We start from the raw sequence: 6,804 nt of genomic DNA on the forward strand, positions 1-6,804 counted from the left end.
GGAGTGGGTAGGAGCTGAATCTAGAAGGGATAAAAGTGATGGAATCTGAGAATTCCTTCCAACCCAGCTTTTCCAGATGCAACATTCCAGGTGACTAGTTCCGGCTCCCCAGGCCCCCGCCACGGACCCCTCCTCATTTCTACTGAGTGGAGAGAAGCATGGTCACCCTGATGGAGGATGGGGGCCAGGACAGACTCTAAAAAGAAATAAACTTTACAATGGCTTCTTTCCACTTACATGCCTGGATTCAGTGTGGGGGGCTGGGAGGAGAAAGGGGGATGTATTGACCCCCCAGAACCAGAGACAAGGCCAGACTGAGAGCTGCCAAAGTCAGTCTGTCCTTCTAGTACCTTTTCACCCTAATCAGCCCCACTCTCCCCATCTGCCCACCCCCCAACACCCCACCCGTGTTCCAGGCTCTCAGCTGCAGGATGGGGGGTGGGGGACTTCAGAATTAAAGCAGCTGGACCTACCCAGAGCATGCAGGACAGACAGATCCACGTCATCTTCAGTGAGTCCTGTCCCTCCGGCCACACGAGGGCCTGAACAGGGCCCCCGGAGCTTGCAGCACCCACGGAGCAGGCAGAAGGGAGCACGGAGTGGTCTGTAACTCACTCAGCCAGCATCTGCGGGCCTCTCGCCTGCCAGCCTCCCTGCCGGCCTGGGCTCTCCTCCCTCCTGCTCCTCCTCCCACCCCACCCCCTTGTCCCAGCCTCCTCTCTCCCCCCTCCTCCCATCTCCACTGGTGGCGCCGGGGGTCAGAAACTCAGCTTGGTGGGAGTGTCCAGGGGACATGGCAAATGGAGAGCTCCCAGAGCGCGACCCCTGAGACCACCCCACTCTCAGACCTACAAGCCCTGTTAGCCGCAATGCCTCCCTGTGCCTTCTGATCTGGTGCCCACAGGCTGGGGTCTGCTCCTCATTTCAAACCGGTTTAGGCCCTGGAATCTGCTACACCGTCAATGGACAGATAGATCTAGGACAGCGGTCCACACACCCGAGGTTCCTCTGGCTCTCCCCCACCTCCCGATACCCATGCACACCCTCCGGCCCAGAGACACACACATTTGCACACGCACACACACAGCTAGAACCGCCCCCGGTGTCCACAGCCCGCTCCAAGTCTAGGACAGGCCTTGACACAGGGTAGACGGGCCAGGCCAGACGGAAGAAGCAGGGCCCTGCCCCCAGGCTGCGGGTTTCACTCCAGTTTTGGGGTTTTTTTTTCCTATTTCTTTCTTCCCCCTTTTCTTTCTTTCCTCCAAACATCTGTCCCAGCCCTTCCTGCCCTTCTGAAAGAGAGCCTGCTCCAGGCTCCCGCGAGAGTCTGTTTTTCTTGACTGTACCCTGGGCCAACATTTGGTTTGCATTTCCCCACTTCCTCCTCCTCCCCCGCCCGCTCCCCGGGCCATCTCAACCCCCACCATTCCCACTCCTCCTCCATCCGTCGGTCCCTGAAGTGCCCCCCTGCCCCGCGGCCCTCCCCTCCCTTCAACCCACTTTTGTCTGGGAGCAACAGCCTGGGGTCTAGAGATGCAGGGTACAGAAACCAGCTGGATACCCGGGGAGCAAAGCAGGCGACCCCAGGAAAAGCTGCCCTGGGTCCTCACTGTCTGGATGCACTCCCCATCCCCCAAACCGAGTGACCAAAACGTTCCTCCTGAACCCTGGCCATGGCTGGACCCCGTAGGCTGGGTGGGGGCAGTGAATCACCACTCTGCTCTTTGGAGCTGTCCAGGGGAGGGAGAGGACTCGGCCCCACACCCTTCTGTGGACGCACACGCGGCAGGACACACACACACAGGCCAGCTCACACAGATTCGGGGACAGGGCACGCCTGCCCAGAGAAGCCACTGGGAAACCATTTCCCCCAGCATTGAGGACTGAACCCAGAGTCTCCACACTGAGCTACGTACCCAGCCCTTTTTTATTTTTTATTCTGAGACAGTCTTGTTAAGTCACTAAGTTGTTCAGGCTGTGCTCAGCCTTGCAATCCTCCTGCCTCAGCCTCCCAGACTGCAGGGATTATACACACCCACCACCAAGTCCAGCTGACCCAAGACCATTTCCCTGGACTAATTTAGCAAGAAGGTCTTCTGGCCTAGACTCCTGTTCCCACACATGAAAGTGCTGTCCATTCTCTGGGCCAGAAGGACAACAGGTTACCCTACTCTCTCTACCACCTATTCAGAACCCGTGCCACTCTGTCAGCACCATCCCAAGACTGGGTCTCCACAGCCAGTCTTGCCTATTGGGAGGACCTGCTCACCCAGGTGTGCAGGCTCCCAGCCAAGATATCTACCTAGAAACCTGAGAATGAGAGGGAAACATTCTTCATCTGAGAAAGGGCTGCCATATTCTGATACTCAGGTTGTGCACTGCACAAGGGACTAGCCATCACTCTTCAGTTATTCTGAAAAGGCAGGGGAGGGTACTGAAGTGAGGTGTCTGAATCTGGTCTTTCCTAGAGCAGTGCCTGTTCCAGGAATCTGGGTCCCCTCTCCATCCTTCTCTAGGTCTTTCTGCAGAACTACAAGGCTGGGTAAGGTGCCTCCCTAACCCACAGGTCCCGCCAGCAGCTCAACACCACTACACACCTGTCCAAGGCTCTCCACTTCCAAGCCCGCCAGGGCTCAACTGCCAGCCAACTGAAGAGACCAGTGTTCTACCTTAGCTGACCCAAAGCGGCCACAGGGACCCAGGCTGACACCCACAGACCCCATGGCCTCCCGGGCCGGCCCACAGAGCAGGGCTCCCTGAGCCCACGCAGTCCCAGCACCGTCCAGCCGACAGTAGGCCTAAGGGCTCAGCCGGCTCAGTGCTGAGCACCCACCCCTTCCACTCCCCCTCCCACTCCCACAGCCTTTGTTTCGGCGTCACAATAATCGTCAGAGCCACCATCATCACCGAAGATGTGTCTCCCAGCAGCCATCTGGAGAGTTCTGAGAAACCACCTTGCAGCTTCCCAGAAGTCCTGGAAAATCAGGCTAAAGACCAAGGCACTGTGACACCAACTTGTCTGGCCTCCTCAGTGAGGGGCCTACTAGTCCCCCACCCCCACCTTGCAGGGACTGAAAATGCAAGCCTTTGTAGGGTCTGCTTGAAAGAACTATGCCTCCAAAATTCCCCATTCCTCTCTCCAAGCCTGTGAGGATTCCCCTAATATCCTAACCTCTCCCCATCAGGAAGTCCTTCCTGCTACCTAACCTCTGTCCTCCTGCTGAATGTCAAACTGCCCCAAGAACTGTCTCGAAAGGCAATGTGAGGACCCTATTGCAGACCTGTCACCCACCTGATGTTTCCTTCCCTACCCACACATGGGAGAGTTTCTGGGACAAGGATGTGTCCTGGGTTTTGTATTCCCAGAGCCTGGTACACAGAAGGTGCCAGAAAGAATGAATCAACCAATGAATTGATGGACGAGTCCTAACACATCCTCCTGCCGCGAGCATCTCCTGTTGCTCCTACTGCTCTCTTCCCAAACCTGCCTTCTTTCCCCCTTATAGGAGCCTTGGACAGCTTCTCACCTCGGAGCACTCTAAAGCAGCAGACTCTCCGAAGGCATTGCTCATCCCAGGAGCCCAGACCTGTGTCTCACACTGACAGACATCAGGTGCACACTGGGTGTTGACTGGGGTTTCTGGGGAGTGACACTGGCGGCCTGGGAGCCCGGCCGCTATCCTGTGCCAACCCACCCTCCTCCCTGAGACATTTTGGCGCACATTTGTCAAATTCATGGCCTCTCTTTTGCACACAGAGGCCTCCATGGCTCCTCCCTCCCAGCCCCCTGGTCAACAGCCATCTGAAGAAACAGGCAGGGCTGTGGATTCTGGTGCTGGCACAGGGCCAGCAGCACCAAGCAGAGGTAGACTGACCAGTGTGCATGTGCAGAGAAGGGTTAATGGCCTGCGCAGCCTGGCACTGCTCTTTCCATGCCTCAGTTTCCTCACCTGGCCAGGCTGGAGGCTGGAGGCTGGAATTATAGGCACGTGTCACTGTGCCTGGCTAGCCCATCCCTTGATACGGCACTGAGCTTCTCCTCTGCCACCACTGCTCACGGAATCTGACGGTCATAGGACATCAGATCTAGAAATGTCTTTGAGACCAAGGGCCACAGCAAGAGACTTATGGAGCCAGAGGGCAGGGGACTGGAGAAGGGGGCTCTGGGCACCTGGGCAGGCCACACTCCTCGGAGCCCCCACCATCAGCTGTCTCCATCTGACAAAAGAAGCCCTGTGTCTGTATCTGTGTATACAATTCTTTACAAAGTATGAAAAATGCACATTCCGGAGTGTTCTGGACTCTGAAGGATGAATTAATGTCTGCCCGAAGAGGCTCGTCTTTGAGACACTCGCACCTCACACCACCCCTTGGGCAACAGACAACTACAGCACTTGGAGGGTGAGGGAGGTCACAGAGCCCACCCAGAGCACAGCTGCCCTTTGGGATCCCCAGGCCACAGATCTCTCCTAACTGGCATGCTGAACAGTCACTGTAAAGCTCCTGGAGGCTCTCAGCAGTCCCCTGCAGCCCCCACTTCACACCTTGGAGCAGTGCACACTACGACCTCCCTCCCAGCCAGAGGTGGGTGCAGAGCAGCGCTGGGCTCCCCACTGCCATCCATCGTAGATCCCAACAGCACACTTAGCACTTGGCTCTCGGACTCTACCACTTTGCCCCTGCCCCAGGAAAGAGCCACTTAACTAACTGCCACTCAACCTGTGGTGTCCTCTAAGCCTCTTGTGAAGCCTCCTTTCACAGGTGCAGAAACTGAGGCAGAGAAAGGATTAGCGATATGTGGGCCAGTGAAGCCGGGGGCATCTGGTCCCCATCTCCCAGTAGCAGTATAGTCAGTCCCTAGGTAAAAGGTGTTATGTCCCAGCTCATGGTGACATCAACTGTTCTCTCTATTCCTTACCCAAGGACTAGTGCTGTGGCCCCAGGAAGGCAGTCAGCACCCAGGCTCAAAGTCTGGCTGGGTGAGGGGCAGGGGGCAGGACGCAGAGGGAAGCTAAGGATAGTTCTCCTGCTGCATGGGTCAGGATGTGACTGACCAACTTTCCAGGGGCTCCAGAAGAATCAGCAGCAAGAAATCTAGGTGCAGCCATGGCCAGGCCTCTGCCACCCCCACTCCACCCCGGGCCTCCCTTCCAAGGAATCCCTGCTACTGCCCCTGCCCATATACATGGCCTTTGAGCACGGCCCAGAGCAGAACCTCCGCGGACCACCGTGCTGGATGTTCACTGCACAAGGGTGCAGGCAGGCACAAGCCAGTGTTCCAGTGCTATCTGTGCACAGCTCAGCCCTGACAAGAGCTGCGCCAGCCCAGAGCACCAAGCACTGCATTCTCATGCCCACCAAGGCCCCAGAGGGTCCAGGAGAAGCCCCGCCACCCCTCCGAGACTCAGGTTGTTCCCATGCACTCCAGATCAGGGTGCTCCCTAGGAGGGAAGGCAGAGTTCCAACCAGGCTCTGTCCAAGCCTCAGTTTCCCCAACTGAGAAGGAAGGAGCATGCTCACATCACTCATTCCCCTTCCTCCCTTCCACAAGTGCCCTTGGTGGGGACAGTGTCTGGGCCCAATCCCAGTAATTTTTAATAAGATCTTTCTCAGGGCTCAGTTCCGTGATCTTAATCTCTTCCCCTGCTCTAATTTCCTGCCTGACTCAGGTCCCTCAAAGCCTGGAGGAGGGATCGGTAGCTGTTCTTGCACCCCACACCCCAGCCCCTAGCTCCATCCTGGCCCTGGAGGACACAGAGAATGCAGCAAGCTAATTGGATCATCCTCTACCTCAGCAAATGAGGAGGGGTACTGCCAAGCAGCTGGGGGTCCACTGACCTGGTCTTGGCTGGCCATTTCCCACCGCAGAGTGCCTTTTGCCAAGTCTGAAAATCCAGCCTCTGCAGCATCTGAACTCAGAGCCCACTGGAATGTGGATGGGGCACCCCCTGCGCACCAAGCCTGCAGCACCAGCTTCCCAGCCAATCCCCGGCAACAATGCGTTTTGCTGGAAGATTTCAAAGCTTGCCCTGGGTGACTGGAGCAGAAGCCTGCTGGCACCTTTCCCCACTGCGGAATGGCAGGGCAGGAAACTGAGGCTCAGATGCCGCACCTTCAAGAAGAAGCGGGAAGTTCAAGCTCCCATAAGAGGATCCTTCCCATGCTTTTGGATGGGGAGAAGATACCGGGAGGAATTGCTCCACCCTGGCCTGTCTGAAGGTCACTGATGAAAAGGGACAGCAAATAATGCTAGACATACCCCTGATTTTTGTTGAATACCCACTGTAGAGTAGACACGTTGTCAGACCTATAATGGATTGTCTCGTTTAATACAATCTAATGATGTAGGCATTTCTATCGTTCCCATTTCACAGATGAGAAAACTAAGATAGAGGCAGATTCTGTGACTGCCCGAGTTCACAGCTGCTAAGTGGGAGAGCCAGAATTTAAAGCCAGGTGGGCTGGCTCCACAGCTGGCACACTTCACCAGGACAGTATACTGCCCCCCGCAGGAATCTAGGGTTCATCCCGTTCCCCACAAGAAAGGAGAGGGGTCAGAAACCCTGGACCACAAGGCCCTGGAATCCTTCCCTTCACTGGGAAGTCATACACCATTCCCTACTCTGTGCCTAGGCTCCCGCGGACACCCCACACACGCACACACACTGAAGGCGAGGAGAAGACACCCCTCCCAGCCCCCACCAGGCCTCTCCTCCCCACACTTAGCCCAACTACTGCTCTCTCCCCGGCCTGGCCCACAGTCTCGCTCCCCGCTCCATCTCTCCATCCTGCCAAATAGGAGGG

The sequence above is a fragment of the Fukomys damarensis genome, unplaced genomic scaffold, assembly GCF_012274545.1.
Source record: "Fukomys damarensis isolate Sample0158 unplaced genomic scaffold, DMR_v1.0_HiC HiC_scaffold_16, whole genome shotgun sequence".
In the NCBI taxonomy this organism is placed as follows: domain Eukaryota; kingdom Metazoa; phylum Chordata; class Mammalia; order Rodentia; family Bathyergidae; genus Fukomys; species Fukomys damarensis.